Here is a 19,400-nt window from a genome sequence, read left to right on the forward strand (position 1 = left end):
TAGGGATAACATATAAATGTATTAAAAATGATTCCCCCAAGTGGAAGTGACGCCCCATAATTTGTTCCCCACAACTTAAAGTGTTTAGATTTATTATTATTATTATTATTTGTTAAGATTGTTAAATGTTTAGATTTATAATTATTGCCCCTCTAGAATATAATTTGTTAGGAATGTAATATTAGGTCATGTAACTTAAAACTGTTAAAAATATAATACCATGTAGCCAGAAACAGCTCTTCTCTCTGTGTCCCAGGGCACACTCAAACTTATTGTTACACAATTGACGCCCATTCTCTTCAAAGCATTGTGAAGCAATTAACCCTAATCGCAAAGTGAAACATTGTAACTATAACAGTAACTAACTCAGCACTCAGAGAGAGAATGTTTTAAGAAATGCCACCCAGAAACCTGTGACTTTTTGTAACTACAACTCTTGTATATGTAAAGTTATTATTATACAAAATACTGTATGGGAAACATTAATTAGGGAATGTATGTAAGAGAGAGAGAGATTGCTTGGACGATGAATGAATGGTTTTGAGAGGTGCCAGCCTGAGAATGCAGCAACAAAGGGCTGAAGAAGGCGTCAGGTGCCAGGGCAACCAAAAGGTGTCAAGTGGAGAAAACCAAGTACTGGAGGCCCACCATATGAGATCACTGATGAGCACCTGACAGCCACCCTGAACGTGATGCAGCAATTCCCATAGACTGGCATAGGAAGAAATTCCTATAAGAACTGGACTAAAAGACTATGGAGTCAGAGTCCAACGTTCTGCTGCCAGCCCACCAGGAGCTTCAGATGTGCATCTGATCAGGACTTCGCTCCCCACTACCCTCACTTGTGTACAGAATACCTGGCCAGTATTCTGTCACAAGCAACTTCCAGGCTGGTAACTATAACAACTACACAGAACCTGGATGAATGATTGAATGAATGTTTATATATATATATATATATATATAAGGGTTAAGTAGTGATAGGAATAAGTAGTTAAACAACGTTGTTTGCTTCTATCTTTTCTTTATTCTTTATTATTATCTTTACAATAAATGTGGCTTTTTGCCTTATCCCCCTCATAAGATCCTGCTTGCTTTTATTGGTACAACACCTGTGACAGCACCTGTGCGCCTCTGCCCCTCATCAGCAATGCCATATACTTGGGGGAGCACGTGCCCCGAGACTTATAGAAGGGACAACCTGGACTAGCCACCCTTAGTCAGGCTCCCTTTGATAGCTCAGCTGGCAGAGCGGAGGACTGTAGTGTGTGCTTGGCAAGTGATCCTTAGGTTGCTGGTTCAACTCCGGCTCAAAGGAGTGATTGTTTTCCCTCCAGCCTGGCCTTAGCAGAAGGCAATCAAGGTGGTCACCTTGGGTCTATGTCTTCAGAGCTCTCCACTGCAATTGACAGAAAGCTTGTGGGTATGAGCTGCCAATCACATTTCTTGGGCTGCGCAGGTTCTGTCCACACACAAAAGTTCTTTTGGAACAATGGCCGTTATTCCACAACAACAATGCAAGAGTCTACACAGCAATTCCGTTATTATGAAATAATTCTAAAGAAACAGACGGCTTATTCCAACTTCTGCAAACCTCATTCTATGAAGAATAACTCCTGTTCCAAATTAGCTATTTTAAAAAAAGGCCTGTGTAGCTGCACCACCGCTGCTAGTTTGAACTAGCCCCTCCCCATGGCATTCTGAGTTATTCTTCCTGGGGCTGTAAATCGAGGTAGCTCATCTACACTGGGGAGCCTGCCTCGGACTATTCTGAGGTTTCCCTGCAGTGTAGACCTGCTAGTTTGAAATAAACTATTTTGGAATCACTATTCGAGACCAGTTTATTCCAAAATAAATGTGCCGTGTAGTCGTAGCCAGAGTGATGAAGCAGCAGGAGGGAAGCCAGGAGTCCAGAGGCCAGCCTGAAAACTCAGTATTCCATATGGCTACACACACAGATTTGTTGCTCAAAGCTGGAGCTGCTGTGGAAGGAGGTGGAGCTGCAGAAGCTGACGGGGGACAATCAGCGGGCGGAGGGTTATTTTTTCTCCTCCCTGGGCTGATGTGGCAAGAACTGAAGAGAAGAAAATCCTCTTCCCTTCTCCTCAGAAGATAGAAAATGCAGCTTCTTCCCCCTCACTGGTTCTACTAAAGCTGGACCCCAGGACTAGACTTTTTCTTTCTAAAACCCTGATGAAAGCTGAGAGTGAATTGCTTGTAGACTTAGAATGTGAGTTAAAGAATGGGGCTTGAACACATGAACCTGAGATTAAAAGTCGCACGTTCGGCCAACAGAGCTAGTCAGACTTTATGATGCAGTGTTCCCCCATCACAGGACCATCTCTCCAGTGACAGGTAAAGAGGCCCGTTTCAGGATTTCTTTTAGCGCAGCAGCAAGGGGAGATGGAGGAAAATCGACCCTCTTTCCAAGCTTTGTTCTCATGGCACTAAGTGCGCTGCAGAGAAAGCCCTTGAGTGTTAAAGGGCGTCGGGGAGCCCAGAGCAGAGGGATCCCCTCGACACACAAACACAGTCCCAGCCCCAAGACTCCCCCAATCCCGAATCCTGTGCCCTGACTTCTCTACCTTCCACATCCTCACCCTGTCTTGCACAAGAGAGCGTCCACACTACCATGAGAGCTTTTGCGCACAAGCACAGTGCGCACGTGGAAGTGTGGATGTTTTCTTGCGCACGACTTTGTTGCACAAGAACCCTTGCGCAAGATGTACTTGCACAAGAAGCCACGAGTGTAGACATAGCCTTAGAGATATATCTAAAAGGAGATGTTAATACAAAGTTATATGAGAGTGATAATATTACAGGGAATTATCCATAGTTGTCTGTATATGCAAATATATATGCAAATATCTTCTTTCACACTAATGGGCATGAATACAAAGATTAAGGCAAGACTACACAACACACAGGCCCTATGTAAGTCAGTTCTGCTGATGTTAATAAAATGCAATATTTTCCCCATTTCCAACCATATGACAGCAGTTTTAATGAGCAAGGGCAATCCAGGAATTTAACTACTAAAACACATCTCAGCAGAAATTGCAGAAGAGGCTCTTGCGCAAGAAGGAGCTGTCTACGTTGCCCCTTCTTGCGCAAGAAAAACGCTTTTGTGCAATGCCGTTACATCTATTACTTTTCAGGAAGAACGGCATTGAACAAGAGGGTTTTTCTTGTGCCAGAAGGGGCCGTGTAGATGCTCCTTCTGGCACAAGAGACTCTTCTGAAAAAAATGGTGGCTCATTAGGTATGCAAATGAGGCTCAGCGATATTCCACGCTTAGCCTCATTTGCATATTACTCGCACAAGAAGCCGCGAGTGTAGACATAGCACTAGGCAGGTTAGGCTGAGATGGGAGGAGGCACCGCTGGGGTTGAGGCTCCTCAGTGGTGCCTTGGCAGGGACCAGGGCATTGCAACCACATATGACAAGGCCAATGGCAGCACCTCCAGCCTCTGGGACGTCTGTAGCCTTTGCTGCAAGAGGACACAAAACCAGGTAAGGTTCCCCCTGATGCTCAAATCCCCCAGCAGACCCAGCAGCCCCAGCTTGCTCCAACACCTTCCGTTCTCCCCACCCTCTCTCCTGGTCACACATGGCACTTCTTGGTGCATCTCAAGCCAGGCCCTGCAAGGAGCCACCGGGGCAGGAGCCAGCCCTTGGAGCTCGGCTTGCACCGGAACCGGCAGTTTCCCACCACGTCTCGCTTGAGAAGAGGCGACTTGTTCCCCTTCTTCTCACCTCACGTCTCCCTTGTCTCTGTTCCCTTCAAAGGTCTCCACTGCCTCAGGACCCGCCTCCTCAGGGCGCTGCCCCTCTGCCACTGGGCTGGGAGCGGGAGACTCCACAGTCTCTGCACTTGGGCTGAGAAGTTAATGGCGTTAGTCAGCCCGATGGCCAGCCGGATCCATTCCGTAGCGCTGCCCGAGAGGGAGCTTTCCCAATCTCCATTGGTATTTCCTGGGGCTTTGTGTAGGGGGATTGGGCTTGTCATCTTCTCTGCTGGAAATGCCTCTTCTTGGGAAAGCAGCTCCCAGGAGTTCATGGAACTTCTTCTTCTCAGCTTGGGAAAGGGACAAGCAAGGGGTGACGGGACAGGGGTTTATGTGATGATGACAGGGGTGCAGAATCTGGGAATGGAGGGATCACTCAATAACTGTCTGTCCTGAGGATTCCCTCGGGACAGTGAAATTGGCTGCTGTTGTGAGACAGGATCCTGGGCTAGTTGGACAACTGGCATGGCCTAGTCTGGCTGCTTTGATGTTCTATTTGGCTGTTAGTGTCCCCCTCTGGGCAAGGGAGAATGGACCCTTCCCCCCCCCCCCCACCCGCCATCCTGAAGTGGACAGAAAAGGGCCTGTGAAAGGCTAGTGTAGGTGAGCAAAGAGCTTTGCATTATGTGTCCCTGAGGGTCTAGTGGTTAGACTCTAGCACTGTCACTGCTGTGGCCTGGTTTCAATTCCCAGTCAAGGAAACCAGCTGCAACTTTTGCAAAACACGTCCCTAGTCAATTTTCTTGCCACATTACAGCACCTGAGACCCAAGAGGTTAACTCAGGGCCCCTTTGCCACCTCTCCCTCACTGCTAAAAATGGGTCTAATGGCACCAGCAGCCTTTCAGAAGAACCCCCCCACCCCTACCCCCAAGTACCAGCCCTTCCCTCCTCCTCGGCTGGGCACTGTGTGGACTCAGGCCTCCTCGGTGCCAGCCTAAGGGCTCCGGAGAGAACAGGGCAGCTCCAGGGGCAGAGTCCTTTTTTCTGCAGTAGTTCAAAACCAGCCCCTTGGTTTGAACTAACATTACTCCTCATTTTTTGCCCTCTGTGCCTCCCCCCCCCCCCCCCCCCGAACACACCCAACACACTCCCTTCCCACTTTCTTCTCTCCGTTCCCCTGCTGGTAACTCAAACAGGACTTTGCCCTGTTGAAAGAACAAACTCTCTGGCTGTGTCTACATTGGCACCCTTTTCCGTAAAAGGGATGCTAATGAGACACTTCGGAATTGCAAATACCGCGGGGGATTTAAATATCCCCCGCGGCATTTACATGAACATGGCTGCTGCTTTTTTCCGGCTCGGGGTTTAGCCAGAGAAAAGCGCCAGTCTAGACGGGATCTTGTGGAAAATAAACCCTTTTCCGGAAGATCCCTTATTACTACTTTCAAGTAGGAATAAGTAAGGGCTAAGGCTGCCACCTTCCTCTGGTGGTCCCACTGCCTCATGTCAGGGGCCTCAGCAGCGCTGGGGGGTGGCTCCAGGGGGAGAAGCTGGTTCAGAGGAAGTTGAGCTGCTGGGCCACTGAAGCAGGCCCCCAGCAGCAGCCTCTGTGCAGGGCTCACACGCTCCAGGCCTCCCAGTCATATTGAGTCTCCCTGTGTGGCTTGGGCTCCAGAGCCTGCCCCCTAGCTGGTGCCTTGAGGCAGCCACTGCAGCAGCAGGAATTTGGGCATCAGTTCCCCTGCTTTTGGGGACAGGAAGCCAGGCTCAGGCCCTTTCAGCCACTGGGGCTGTGCAGTGGCTAAGGCTGGGCCGTACCCAATCTCTGCCCTGCTTCCTGCAAAGCTTTCAGTCTTTTGCTTGTTTCTGCTTCCCTGTCCATAGCAGGCAGCTAAAGGAAGGGAAGTCACCAAACCAAACACCCCTGTGGCCAGCATGGGGCTTGAACCCATGACCTTGGTGTTATTAGCACCACACTCTAACCAACTGAGCTAGCCGGCCTACAGAAATGCAGCTCACCAGTAGCACTTTCAAGAAAGGCACCTGAGACCGCTGCTGGGCCTTCTCTGCAGCTGCCAATGGCTCTTCTCTGACAGGGTCACTAGTGACTCGCTGTGACATGGGCTGGCTAGTCCAGCTGGTTTGAGGGTTGGCCAAGGTGGCTGGCGGCCGGCAGACCCAGGGCAAAGAGGCAGCCGGAATCTCTTGCTGCCAGCATCTTGCCTCCCAGCTTCTTCCCTGCCAGCAGCAGCTGCAGCCCCTTTCGGCCCCTGGGTCAGCCCGGGAAGGGAGGCAGGAATTGAGCCTCAGATTGCAGGGTTCTGAGTCCTGAGCGCTGCTCTTAACACCAACCACCCCTCACTCAACTGGGCCAAATTGGTGCTCCAGTTCATGCCCACTGGGACCTGTTTTACTTGGTTTCCTTCCACCCAGAGCCCCCTTCTTCTCCTGGGCTGCGACGAGCATCACTGGGATCCTCTCTCATATCCCAGCACAGGGCCATCTCTCCAGTGACAGTAGTTGGGGCTGGTTTCAGGATTTCTTTTAGCGCAGCAGCAAGTAAGAGGAGATGCAGGAAAATCAACCCCATTTGCAAGCTTTGTGTGACAGGAGGGGTGTGAGCTGGGGAGCCTGCCCTGCAGAAGGTGCGTGTAGTTGCACCCAGCGGCAGCAAGAATTCAGTCCCTCAGGCGAGTGTAGACACAGCCTGAGTGTTGCTCAGCACTAGTAGGAGACAGGGAGGGCACCTGCAGACTTTCAGAACAACCCCCAGCCCCAACCCCAAGAACCAGCCCTTCCCTCCACCCTCACTGGGATCTGCTGGACAGGTCCAGATGCAGGCATGGGCGAGCCCGGTAGCTGCCTAGGGTGCCAATCAATGTGGGGTGCCTGATGGCAGATGCATCCCTTACAGCTGCCATCAGGCATCGTGTGCCCAGCTCCCACAGCACCTTCTTACCAGCATCCCTGTGGTGCAGGCCAGCAATGCTCTCCCCCCACAGACGCAGGCCCCACACAGGCCAGGCCTGCTGCTGGGAACTGTCTGGATTCCAGCCCACCCCAGTGTCAGCCTAAGGATTGCTGGTCTATAAAAGCTGCCTTGGAAATGAGGAAGCAGTTAAAGTGACTCTGATGGGACTTGAACCCACAACCTTTGAGTACCTAGGTATGCTTACACCAGCTCGCTGCAGTTTCAAAGTCCAACATGCTTTCTGTAGCACTACAGAGCTTGGTGGGCTACTGGGATTGATATCTCCACTCTGCTTTGTAGCATGTAAATTGCTGGGGAAAAGAAAGGGGAAGCAGGTCTGTCTCTTTTAGGAGAGCAGGTAGACAGAGGGAGGGGGCCACTGAGCCCCCACCAGAGAAAATAAGAGAGAAGAACTGACCTGCACCTGGAGAATGTGCGTATTGATCCCACTGCATCTTGCATGCCAAGCAAGCACTCTACCTGCTGAGCTAATTCCCCTGCCTGTGAAAGATCTATCTGCCTCACCTACCTTGTTCCAGAGCTGCCCGAGGCTCCTTTCTGAAAGGGCCACTTGTGGGACTGACACCCGTGGGCTGGCTAGCTGGGAGGTTTAGAACGTGGTGCTCGTATCACACAGATGCATCTTAAGAGAAAGCCCCTTGTTTCAAGCCATAACGGGCTTGCTATTCCGACGTCCCTGCAAACCTCATGGCGTGAGGAATGAGGGGCATTTCAGAAGAGCAATTTATTTGGAACTAAGTGCTGTGCAGCCAGCGCCAAATTACAAAATAAGCTATTTCAAAATTGACTCGAAATAAGCTTCACAATTGCATTGCTTATTCTGAGCTATGGGACGCAACCGTAGTGAGTTAGAGCCCAGCTCTGCCCCCAGCTCCCTGCTCCACCCACCCACGTACTGACTCCCTCGCTGCCATGGGGCTGTTTGCATTGGCCTCTTCTCTCTGTAACCAGGCTTCAGCCAAGACTGGGCCCTGCATTTCTCATCCCTTCAGAGACAGATGACTCTCAGATTATGAAATGTTGTTGTTGTTGTTGCCTTGGAAACTCCCCACAGACTTTCCCCTGGGGGCCCTGGCAGCCCGCTCACATTGCACAGCTCACTTCGAGGTGAGGGTGCTGTGTAGACACACCCAGCCTGTTGAGGACCAGCCTGCTGGGGGGAGGCTCTGGCCTCTTCCTTTCCGTGTCTCTCTCAGACTGCGTCTACACTGCAAGGCTACGTCTACACTGCAGGCTTTTTGTGCAAGAGCAGTTGTTCTTGCCCAAAATGTTGCAGTGTGTCTACACTGCAGGCACGTTTTTGCTCAAGTAAATTTATAGTTCAGCATCAGACAACAGGGCTTCTTGTGCAAGAGTTATTCCTTTTTGATGCCCCCTCTTTACATTGCATTGGCTGGGAATTCAACCCAGGTCAACTGCTTGGAAGGCAGCTATGCTCACCACTATACCACCAAAGCCTGCTTGCAAAGCTGCTGGGAAAATTAATGAGGAAATTCCACATCTGCCATGAGGCTAGCCAGAGGCTAGAGGCGAGAGGGTGCCTGTGTGGTTTGGGTAAAGCAGAACTTCTTGGCTATTAGGCAAAGACCAGAAGTGGTGACGCTGGGGCAGTGGCTGCCCTGCGCTCTCCGTGGTGTGAGGAGCCGGGCAGGAGAGGAGTCCCAGAGGTTGTTGGGTGGGAGAGTAGAGTTTATCAGACTTTGGGCTAAGCTCTAGAGCAGCCAAGGGAGAGGTGGGGAAGTGACTTCTGGATACTCTGTGTGGCCTGGGGATGCGGATCAAGAGCCGTCCGTGTGTTTGTTGCTGTAAAGTGTTGTTTCTGGGTCCTTTGCCTAAGATCGAGCACGTCTGCCTTCCGGAGAGCCATGTCACAGGCACAACCCCCAGAGACCCCTTCAGGGACACATCACAGGACCAAGCAAGGGGCAGAAACACTGGGCACTGTCAGTGTCTGGGCCAGAGATAAAGACCCTCTTGGAGCTGTGATCCGAGGGGGAGTCTCTGCAGGCCCGGCAGTCCAGGTGGACGAATGCAACATTTATGAACATAAAAACATAAGAACGGCCGTACTGGGTCAGATCTAAGGTCCGTCTAGCCCAGTGTCCTGTCTGCCGACAGTGGCCAGCACCAGGTGCCCCGGAGGGGGTGGACCGAAGACAATGATCAAGTGATTTGTCTCCTGCCATCAGTCTGCAGCCTCTGACAAACAGAGGCCAGGGACACCATTTTATCCCCTGGCTACTAGCCTTTTATGGACCTAACCTCCATGAAATTATCTAACATATGGCCCAATGGCTGATGGCCTTGCAGAGAAAGGCCACCTCCCCCCTCCTGCATCCTAGACCAAGTCAGACCCAAGGTCAATGAATTGTGGGAGGTGTGGAAGCAGGACTAAGGGAAAGGGGATTTGGGTGACCATTCAGGGTTTGTCAGTAGCAGAGCAAGAGTCTGGGTCACTCTGACTCCTGCTAACGCGCTGTGTTCGCTTTTCTGTCTCTCCCATATTGATAAGAGTGGAATGCTTACCTCAGTGAGAGCCTTGAGATAAGACAGTGTCCTATGGGAACTGAGTGGGCAGGGAAGTAATTGTTTAATTTTATATGTAATAGAAAGGTAGATATATTGGCTTTTAATTGTTTTGTATTTGAAGATCCGCTTATGGATATCTTCCCTTGCAATATTGCTCGAATAAACTGCCTCTGGCAACTTGTTGCTTAAACACAACGGAGAGTGAAGGCTTGTTTTCTTCCACAGAGGGGTATGTGAGGGCCTGTGAGGGCAGGTCCCGCTCTGGGGAAGCACCGCAGCACTGTGCATACTGTGAGGAACTGGACCGTATCCCGGGGTGGCTGGCAGTGGTTACTAGATGGATCCATTTACATGTAGCTTCACTGAAACCCCCCTTGTTGGCCTGCGCCCAGGTCAGTCCGTGTCACTGGCTCAGGGGTTTCTCCCCCCAGCATGCTGCAGAGAAAGCCCTTGTGTGTGAAAGGGCCTCAGGGAGCCCAGAAACCAAGTTAAAAATAAACTAAAAGGAAACATTTTTGCACCCACTGGAACTCCTTGCCAGAGGATGTTGTGAAGGTGAAATCTACAAGAAGGTCCAAAACAGAACTGGAATATTTAATGCAGGAAAGGTCAATCACTGGCATTTAACCAGGATGGACAGGACAGGTGTCCCTAGCTGGTGTATTCTAGAAGCTGGGAATGGGCGACAGGAGGGATCACTTAATAACTGTCTGTCCTGAGGATTCCCACTGGGCAATGAAATTGGCTGCTGTCATGAGACAGGATCCTGGGCTAGTTGGACAACTCACATGACTCAGTCTGTATGTTTTGATGTTCTGTTTGGTTTCTGTTCTTGTCGCCTCTGGGCAAGGGAAAATGGACCTGCCCCCCATCCTGAAGTGGACAGAAAATGGCCTGTGAAAGGCTAGTGTAGGTGAGCAAAAAGTCATGTTTCATGTGTCCCTGATGGTCTAGTGGTTAGGATCCAGCACTCTCACTGCTGTGGCCTGGGTTCGATTCCCAGTCAGGGAAACCAGCCTGCAGTGTCATGTGACAGCTGCCTAGTCTCTTTTCTCACCTATGAGACAGCAGCTGTGACCCAAGAGGTTACATCAGGCTCCTTCCCACCTCCCTGGCACTGCTAAGACAACAGTTGCCATTTTCAGAAGGGGCAGAGCTGGGTCACTCAAACTGCCCCTCCCCTCTGCTGTGTGGGCAGCCCTGCAGGAAGCTCTGTGGCACACACAGCACTAGCCCAGCGCAGTGTCAGGTCGGCACAAGATCCATTGGTTCAGTTTGGTTGTTGAAGGAGACAACCCAGAACTGGCTCCAGCCCCCACTCAGTAACCTGGGGAAATGACCCACCAGGCCTGGGCCCCTCGGAGAGGCAACGATTCCCCACTGGCCAGGGCAGAGCCTCCCTCTCACGCAGTCATGGAGCCTTCTCCCCCTGGCCCTGCCTCCCTGTTCACTCAGCTCTCACTGCTCGGTGCTGCCAGGGAGGGGTCTCACTGCTCGTCAGTGTTCCTGTTCCAGGAGCAGGTGAGTTTTGTCTTGTGCACCAATATTGAGGTCGTGTGTCTCTGTTCGGGGGTGAGCCCCCGCGGCACCTGCCAGTTACTAACAAATATCTTAGCTACACGTTATGGGAGAAAGACACTAACCCAAGGGATAATTAACACTGGGCTGCGGCTAGTCTCTGGCTCCCGCAGGGCCACTAGGGAACAGATGGGGGACAAGGCATGAGGCAGATCCAAGGGGCTGGCTAAATCCAGTGTGAGAAGCACATGAAAAAGACCCAGCAGCAGGTGAGAGAAAAGCATGAAAACATCAGGATCAGGACCAGAGCAGTTCGGCTATGTCTACATTGGCAAGATTTTGCGCAAAATCTTGCCGCCTGTCTACACTGGCCGTGAGTATTTGCGCAAGAACACTGAGTTTGTAACGTACAATATCAGTGGTTCTTGCGCAAATACTCTGACGCGCCCACTCATGGATAAGCCCTCTTGTCAAGTATTCTTGCGCAAGAGGGCCAGTGTAGACAGCAACGTTAATTTCTTGCTCAACAAAGCCCAATGGCTAAAATGGCCATTGAACCATCGGAGCTTTCTTAAACAAGAGAGCATCTACACTGGCACGAATGCTTTTGCACAAAAGCACATGCCAGTGTAGGTGCTCTCCTGTACAAATGCTTTAATGCAAAAACTCTTGCATTAAAAGTATTTGTACAAAGTCATACCAGTGTAGATGTAGCCTACAAGTAAATCCAGGAATTAAACAAAAACCAAGACAAAAGAATAAAGTGAAATCCCCATTCCTCTCAAATGCAAAACTAATTTTAAATTTTTTGATAGTAGCTAACCACTCAGCCTGTGCTCTCTTCCTCCAGCTTCCCAACAGGAAAGAAAGAACAATCATCAACAACAGACAGCAATTACATTAAAGCAACACTGTCTGCTTGCTTCATCCTCATGGCTAGCGAGACCAACCACTTTCAGCTGCATTTCTCTAGTTACCAACTATAGAAATGATCCCTGAAAGTACAGTCCTACTAGCACCCATGTCCCTACACACCCACACTTGTGTGCATTCACTTTCTCCTCATGAGTAATGTTTTCTCACAACACTTAGAAAACTAAAAAACAGAAATAATCTCAGCAAAGTGCTTGTCCCATTCAAACACACTCCACCAGGTTTAGAAATCTGCATATTAGAATATGCTCCATGTCCCTGTTTACAGAAACACGCCTCCTGATTAGCATGTGGAGCACCTGGCAGCCAATCAAAATCTCCTGGGCTACATCTACACTGGCACCCTTTTCCGGAAAAGGGATGCAGATGAGCCAAGTCAGAATTGCAAATGCAGCGGGGATTTAAATTTTCCCCGCTGCATTTGCATGAACATGGCTGCTGCTTTTTTCTGGCTCGGGGCTTTGCCGGAAAAAAGCGCCAGTCTAGACGGGATCTTTCGGAAAATAAAGCCTTTTCCAGAAGATCCCTTATTCCTCTTAAAATCAGGAAAATTTAAATCCCCGCTGCATTTGCAATTCTGACCTGGCTAATCTGCATCTCTTTTCCGGAAAAGGGTGACAGAGTAAACACAGCCCTGCTGTTTCTTCCTGAAACTGCAGTTCCTGGGGCTCCTCTAAGTCAGTGGTAACAAGCTGCCAGACCACAGACCAGCAAGGGGCCAAGAACCCCTGCCTGCCGGGCAGAGGTGGAAAGTACTAAAGTAGAAATACTTGATCACACTGCTCAAGACCTTTTTTGGGTATTTGTACTTTACTCAAGTCATTTATTTTTGTCACACTTTGATTTTTATTCAAGTTATTTTATTTTTTTTAGACAATATTGTACTTTTTACTAAACTCCCATTTCCAGAGGTGCTGGGTTACTCACGACTCGCATCATTCTGATTTGCTAAAGCCCAGCTGCATGTGCAAGCACCAGTCATCCAAGAAACAGCCAAACCACAAGCACAAAGCCCCTGCCAAGGAAGAAGCCTTTTAATAGCTGCTCCAACACCTTGTCATTCAAACCCAGTATCCCTGCAGGCCCTGCCAGCCTGAGACCTGAGCGAGCAGGGCGGCTGCCCAGGGCTCCGTGCTGAGGGGGTGATATGAGCAGTCTCATGTGACCTTACCTGGGGCCAGGCAGCTAAGCAGGAGGGAACCCAGCAGCCGGGGCCAGGGGGGACAGAGGCACTTACTTGTGTCGGGTGAATCCTCTGCTCTGGGGGGAGCAGCAGCAGGGTGGGTGGCTGCCGGGGGCAGGGGCTCCCCATTCCCCCTGGGACAGAGGCCCCTGTAGAAGCCCTGTGGGGGGAGGTGGGGCAGGCTGTGCTGGAAGAGGCTGGGGGTGGGCGGCTGAGGGCGGTGGGGATTGAAGAAGCGTCTGTGTGGGCACTTGGGCAGCCAGCTCGTCAGTGAGCAGCAGAGCACACGGGCCCAACGCCCCCCAGCTGAGCCCCCCAGCTGCTCTCCCAGGGCTGTGGCCGACCAGCCTGCACTGCTGCCAGCCCGGGCTCAGCTCTGCAGCGACCTGCCCAGGTGCCTCCCTGCCAGGGGCTGCAGACGTGTCTGCTGGGTTAGAGGGGAGGGACGTGTCTGCCCAGCCAATGTGAGGGGTGAGCCTTTGGGACAGAGAATTTCTGTCCCTTCTCCTTGCTTCTTGTCTGGCCCCAGTGGCCTAATGGACAAGGCACTGGCCCCTAGAGCCAGGGGTTGTGGATTCAAGTCCCACCTGGGGTATAAAACTGTGACCTTCTGAGTGTTGATTGGGAAGTACAGGCTTGTTTTTCCCCCATGGGAACTGAGAGATGGTTTCCCAAGAAATGCCACATCCCATAGGATAGCAGCTGTCTAGTCCCACCAGCTCCAGGAGTGACTCAGAACTAGGGGGCTGGAGCAGAGCAGGGTCTGTCTGGTGACAAGGCAGAGCCTGAGGGGGGGGGCAGCTCTGGCAGAGGCTCAGTAGGAGCCAGGGGGGAGCTACTTTGGCCTGGCCCTTTTCCAAAGCCCTTGAGCATGGGGCTGTGTGACAGACCAGGCCGTGTCTGGGCACAGCTTAGGGCGTCCGCTCAGGGCGAATTGCTCAAATCCGGGGCTCTTTACAGTCCCCCTGACTGGCGACCTCTCCAAACAGGCCACAAACCAGTCTCAGAGCGCTTCAGCAGCCTGCCTGAAGCCTCCCGAGCAAAACCCCTCCGACACCCCAGCAATATCCGTGCCCCAGATGGCCCCGGGCCTCATACACAGGTGGGGGGTCCTAGCACCCAATCCCACCTACCCCGAACAAGTCCTGTCCGGTTCCAAGAAACCAGCCACAGATCCCTGGTCAATTTACCCTCTGGACCTTACCACAAATCACGCTGGGCCAATCCTTTAGAATCTATATCTAAAGGTTTATTATTACAGGAAAGAAAAGCCTGAGAGTAAGGTTACTAAAGTACAGTACGTTACATGCACCGAATCTCCCAGTCCTCGATGCAGGCTCTAGCAGAGATGTTACAGCTGCTGGTTAAGCGTCCTTATTGCACATCCTAAGGTCAGGATGGGTTCCCAGGTCTTCCGGGCTCTTCAATCCCTGCAGTGCTGCCTCCGGGATGAAGTGCTGAGCTGAGAACCAAAATGGCCTCGACCACATGGCCTCTTTATACTCCTTCCTGGCCTCTTCTGGTCTCAGCTGGTCACCTGGTCCTCAGCCTCTCTCTGCTGGCAGCTCTTGGGTCTCCGCCCTCCTCTTTAGGTGTGTCTTTGGGCCATCAAGGGCCATTGTTCCACAGGGCTTTGCTACCCAGCCTGTCCATAGCCATGCTTAACCACATTCACAGAAATATTCAGCTTCCACACAGATTACAGATTCCTACCTACACACATAGACATTATACACTCACATAAATAGCGTACATAAGATCAGCAAACAATTCAATCCCCATTCAATCCCCCCATACCAATTTCTGGGGCCAACACCCCCACCCAGGGGTGCAGCAGCGATCTGGCTGCTTCCCTCCAATTCAGCAACGTGACACCCCCAACGCAAAATTGATGCAGGAAGTGGTGCCAGTAACAGCACTGAGGGCATCACATGGGTTCCCCCGCCCTGGACAAGGCGTCTGCCACAATGTTCTCCTTCCCCCTTATGTGGACTATGTCCATGTCGTATTCCTGCAGGGCCAGGCTCCAGCGCAGCAACCTGGAGTTGGTCCCCTTGGCCTTGTGCAACCAGACCAGAGGGGCATGGTCACTCAGCACAGTGAACCTCCTGTTGTACAGATAGGGTTTGAGCTGCTTGACAGCCCACACGATGGCATAACACTCCTTCTCAATTGTAGCGTAATTCTGCTCCGCGGGGGACAGCTTTTTGCTGAGGTACGCCACAGGGTGTCTCCTGTCCCCCGCCCCGTCCTGCATCAGCACTGCCCCCAACCCAATGTTAGAGGCGTCGGTGCACAACCAAAAGGGCTTGTTGAAATCCGGGCTGGCCAGCACGGGTTCCTGGGCCAAGGCATTCTTTATGCTCTGGAACCCCTCCTCACAGGCCGCTGACCACACCACCCGGTCCGGCCTCTCCTTCTTGGTGAGGTCCGTGATCGGGGCTACAACCTCACTGAACCCCTTCACAAACCTCCTGTAGTAGTTGGCCAGGCCCACAAACGCCTGGACCTGCTTCTTTGTTTGGGGAACCGGCCAATTCTTAATGGCCTCCACCTTCAGGGGCTCGGGGCGCACCGCCCCACTGCCGACCCTGTGCCCCAGATAGGTCACTTCGGCAGCCCCCATCCTGCATTTGGACACCTTGACAGTCAGGTTGGCCTCCCCGAGTCGCCGCAGCACTGCCCCCACGTGATTGAGGTGGTCCCGCCAGGAGTCACTGAAAATGGCCAGGTCGTCAATATAGGCCATGGCGAAACCCCCCAGCCCTTGCAGGATCTCGTTGATCAGCCTCATAAAGGTGGCCCCGGAATTCCGCATGCCGAAGGGCAGCACCTTGAACTCATACAGGCCAGACTCCACTATGAATGCAGATTTCTCCTGCGCATCCGCATCCAGGGGGATCTGCCAGTACCCCCTAGTCAGGTCCAGAGTACTTATAAACCTTGCCCCCCCCAGTGTATCTAACAGATCCTCTATCCTGGGGGTGGGGAAGGGGTCAGGCTGCGTGATAGCATTTAACTTCCTGTAGTCTACGCAAAACCTCATGGTCCTGTCCTTTTTAGGTACCATCACAATAGGGGATGCCCAGGGGCTCCGGGACCTGGTGATTATGCCCATGGCCAGCATGCTCTCCACCTCCTCCTGAATCTGCCTCTGCATCTCCCCCTTGGCCCTGTAAGCTCTGCTGGGTGCTGGCCGGGGCCCTGTCGTGTGGATAGAATGTGATATCCTGTCTGTGAGCCCCGGCCTGTTGGAGAACGTTCGCCGGTGGTGCTTCAGTAGCGCCAGCAACTCCCCCCTCTGCAGGGAGGTCAAACCCTCCCCCATCTCTATGCTCTCGAGGGGCGTCTCTTCCTGACTCTCCGCCACCATATCCACCAAAGGGATGGACATGGCTTCCTCCTCAGCACAACAGATCATGTTCACATTCACCCCCCTCTCCATGTACGCCTTCATCCGGTTCACGTGCACTGTTTGCACCCCACCCCGGCCACTGGCCTTCCTCACGTCATAGGTCACTTCGTTCACCCTCTCTACTACCTCATAGGGCCCGCCCCAAACATCCTGCATCTTATTCCTCCTCACCGGGTCCAGCACCAACACCAAGTCCCCTATTTCGAATGCCCTCTCCACGGCATCTCTGTCATACCAGGCCTTCTGGGCCCCTTGGCTGTCACTCAAATTCTCCCGAACCAACTCCATCATTTCCTTCAGCCTGTCCTTGAACTGTGTCACATACTCAGTCACCGGCTGCTCTGCCACTTCTACATTGCCCTCCCAGGCATCCCGGATCAAGTCCAGGGGCCCCCGGACCTGCCTCCCATAGAGCAGCTCGAAGGGAGCAAACCCCGTGGAGTCCTGGGCCACACTCCTGTAGGCATATAACAGGTAAGGCAGCAGCACATCCCAGTCGTTCTGGCGCCTGTCCACATACATTTTCAGCATGGACTTCAGAGTCCCATTGAACCTCTCTACTAGCCCATTCGTCTGTGGATGATAGGGGGCAGCCTTCAGGTGCTTGACCCCACACAATTCCCACAACTGCCTGAACACCACAGACATGAAGTTCGACCCGCGGTCAGACAGGACCTCCCTGGGGAAACCCACCCTGCTGAACACAGTGAACAAGGCTGTTGCCACCGTCTCTGCCTCCACGTTGGACAGAGCCACGGCCTCTGGGTACCTCGTAGCAAAGTCTACCACTACCAGAATGTACTTCTTCCCATTCCTGGAGGGCCTCGGAAGCGGGCCCACAATATCCATTGACACTCGGGCAAAGGCTTCCCCAATAATGGGCAGAGGCTGCAGGGGCGCCTTGCGGGGCCCCCTGGATCCCTTCCGCTTCTGGCACAACTCGCAGCTTCGGCAATATTCCCTCACCGACCCGAACATGCGCGGCCAGTAGAAGTTCTGCTCCAGCCTGTCACAAGTCTTGCCCACTCCCAGATGCCCTGCGAACGGACCGTCATGGGCCACCCTCAATAATTCCTCCCTGTACGCCTCCGGCACCATCAGCTGCCTGCGCGTCGCTGCCTGGGAACCCTTCTTCCCCAGGGGGGGCTCCCTGTATAGCAGCCCCTCTTGTATGAGAAATCTGCCCCTCTCCTCCGTAGCCGGGGTCTGGTTCTGGGCCTCCTCCCTGGCTCTCTCCAGGGACTCATCGCTCTGCTGGGCCTCCTGGAACTCCTGCTGTGTGCCCCTCAGCGCTGGAGCAGCATCCGCCCCCTCGGGCGCCCTCTCAACCTCCCCCGCCTGGGGCACACTCTGGGCCTGATCTCCCTCCGCCCCGCTGCTACCTGCCGGGGCATCGGCTTCACCCCCATATTCCTTCTGTGACCTGGTCACCATGTTAACCTGGCTGGGCATATCCGCTAGGTCGTTCCCCACCAAGACATCCGCGGGAATCAAGTCCCGGACAGCCACCAACACCTGCCCCCTGAAGTCCCCCCACTCAAGATGGACTCTAGCTACAGGCAGGCTCACCGAGTACTCCGACAAGGCCACTATGGTTATACTGTCCCCGGGCACCATGTCCTCCGGTCTCACCAGGTGCCCCTTGACTATTGTGATGTCCGAGCCAGTGTCTCGCCAGCCACTGCATCTAACTCCATTGACCTTCGCCTCCCCCATAAACTTCTCACTGCCCTTCCACGCCTCCGTCCTGCCATACCGGGTGAGCTCACTGCCCCCCCTCACTCCTCCGTAGATTACATTGTTAACATTAGCTACTGCATCACTCACATCTGGACTCAGGGCGGTGTCAGGGGCCTCGCTGGGGTCCAAGAGCCCAGCCTGCGTGCACACTGGAATTGAATTGGTGCTTATAGAACGGCTGGGAGCCCCCGGCCTGGGGCCGCTCCTTAGGTCTGGACAGTCAGGCCTTATATGGCCAGATCGGCCACAGTGATAGCACTTGGCTTGCCTATCCCTGAGGGGGGCACCCCTGCTCTCGGGGCTCCTCCGCATCCCCTCGATGGATTCTGGGCCGGGTCTGCTCCTGAACCCCTCCCTCCGTTTAGACTGGGGGGATAGGAGCCGAGTCTTCCCCCCGGGTCTGTGCTCATCCCGCGCCCTGTTCTGGGTGTGGGCATCTGCAATCTCTGCAGCCCGTAGGACCGATTCGGGCTCTCGATCACACACAGCCGCCCTGACCTCGTCAGGCACCACATTCAGAAACTGCTCCAGGGTGACCAAATCCAGCAGTTTCTCATAATCCCCGTTTACTTTTGCCCCCATCACCCACCTTTTAACAAAGCCCATCAGCTTATGGGCACATTCCACATAAGAACAATCATTGGACATCCTAAAACTCCTGAACTTAACCCGGTGGGATTCAGGGGTAACCCTGAACCGCCTCAGTGCATAGTCTTTAAACCGCCCGTAGTCCAATGCTTCCTCCTCCCCCATGTCATTGAATACCTCCCTGGCCTTGCCAGTCAGTTTGGTCATCAGGACAGGCATGCGCTGCTCGTCTGGGATCCGGTTCACGTTGCAGATGCGCTCGAAGGTGGCCAAAAACTCCTCGATATCGTCATTATCGCTGTAGACGGGACAGATCCTCTCCCAGCTCTTGTTGGCAAGTGGGGCTGGGCTCGCAGGTTGCTGGACCCTTTGTTGTGCCTCCAGTATCTGGAGTTGGCGCCGCTGGGAACTCTCCTCCGCCGCCCTCTCCTCCATGCGCCGTGCGTGGTCCTGGGCACGTATCTCTGCCAGGGCCCTCTCGTGTTCTAGCTCCCTTTCTCTCGCTGCCTGCTGCCTCTTGATTTCCTCCGTAACCGCATCTGTAGCCTCGGGTGGGGGCTGCCCCTTGGCCCGCAGGTCGTCCTGCAGCAGCAAAATTGTCAGCTGCTGCTTAGTAGTCTTCTGTAGGAAGCCAATGCCCCTCTGTGAGCACAAATCCTTCAGAGCCTCTCTGCTCAGGCTCTCATATGGGCGCTGCTGACTCATTTCGGCTGCCCTTTAACCAACCGCACTCTCAGTACTAAAAATCAAATTTAGACAGCGTGGGGTCTTG

At 52.9% G+C, this 19,400-nt stretch overlaps 4 non-coding genes and 1 pseudogene across 4 annotated transcripts; 2 read left to right on the forward strand and 3 right to left on the reverse strand.

Moving 5' to 3' along the window:
• Positions 1–1,228: 1,228 nt before the first annotated feature.
• Positions 1,229–1,318, forward strand: TRNAY-GUA (transfer RNA tyrosine (anticodon GUA)). Its single transcript is given in 2 exon segments — positions 1,229–1,265; positions 1,283–1,318. It is a non-coding gene; the product is annotated as a tRNA-Tyr (tRNA).
• A 4,339-nt stretch (positions 1,319–5,657) lies between these two features.
• Positions 5,658–5,731, reverse strand: TRNAI-AAU (transfer RNA isoleucine (anticodon AAU)). Its single transcript has one exon. It is a non-coding gene; the product is annotated as a tRNA-Ile (tRNA).
• Positions 5,732–8,107: 2,376 nt separating this feature from the next.
• On the reverse strand, positions 8,108–8,179 carry TRNAG-UCC (transfer RNA glycine (anticodon UCC)). The gene has a single exon. It is a non-coding gene; the product is annotated as a tRNA-Gly (tRNA).
• Positions 8,180–10,190: 2,011 nt separating this feature from the next.
• TRNAE-CUC (transfer RNA glutamic acid (anticodon CUC)) lies at positions 10,191–10,262 on the forward strand. The gene has a single exon. It is a non-coding gene; the product is annotated as a tRNA-Glu (tRNA).
• Positions 10,263–11,590: 1,328 nt separating this feature from the next.
• Positions 11,591–11,780, reverse strand: LOC142824519 (small nucleolar RNA U3; annotated as a pseudogene).
• Positions 11,781–19,400: the final 7,620 nt, after the last annotated feature.

The sequence above is a fragment of the Pelodiscus sinensis genome, unplaced genomic scaffold, assembly GCF_049634645.1.
Source record: "Pelodiscus sinensis isolate JC-2024 unplaced genomic scaffold, ASM4963464v1 ctg35, whole genome shotgun sequence".
In the NCBI taxonomy this organism is placed as follows: domain Eukaryota; kingdom Metazoa; phylum Chordata; order Testudines; family Trionychidae; genus Pelodiscus; species Pelodiscus sinensis.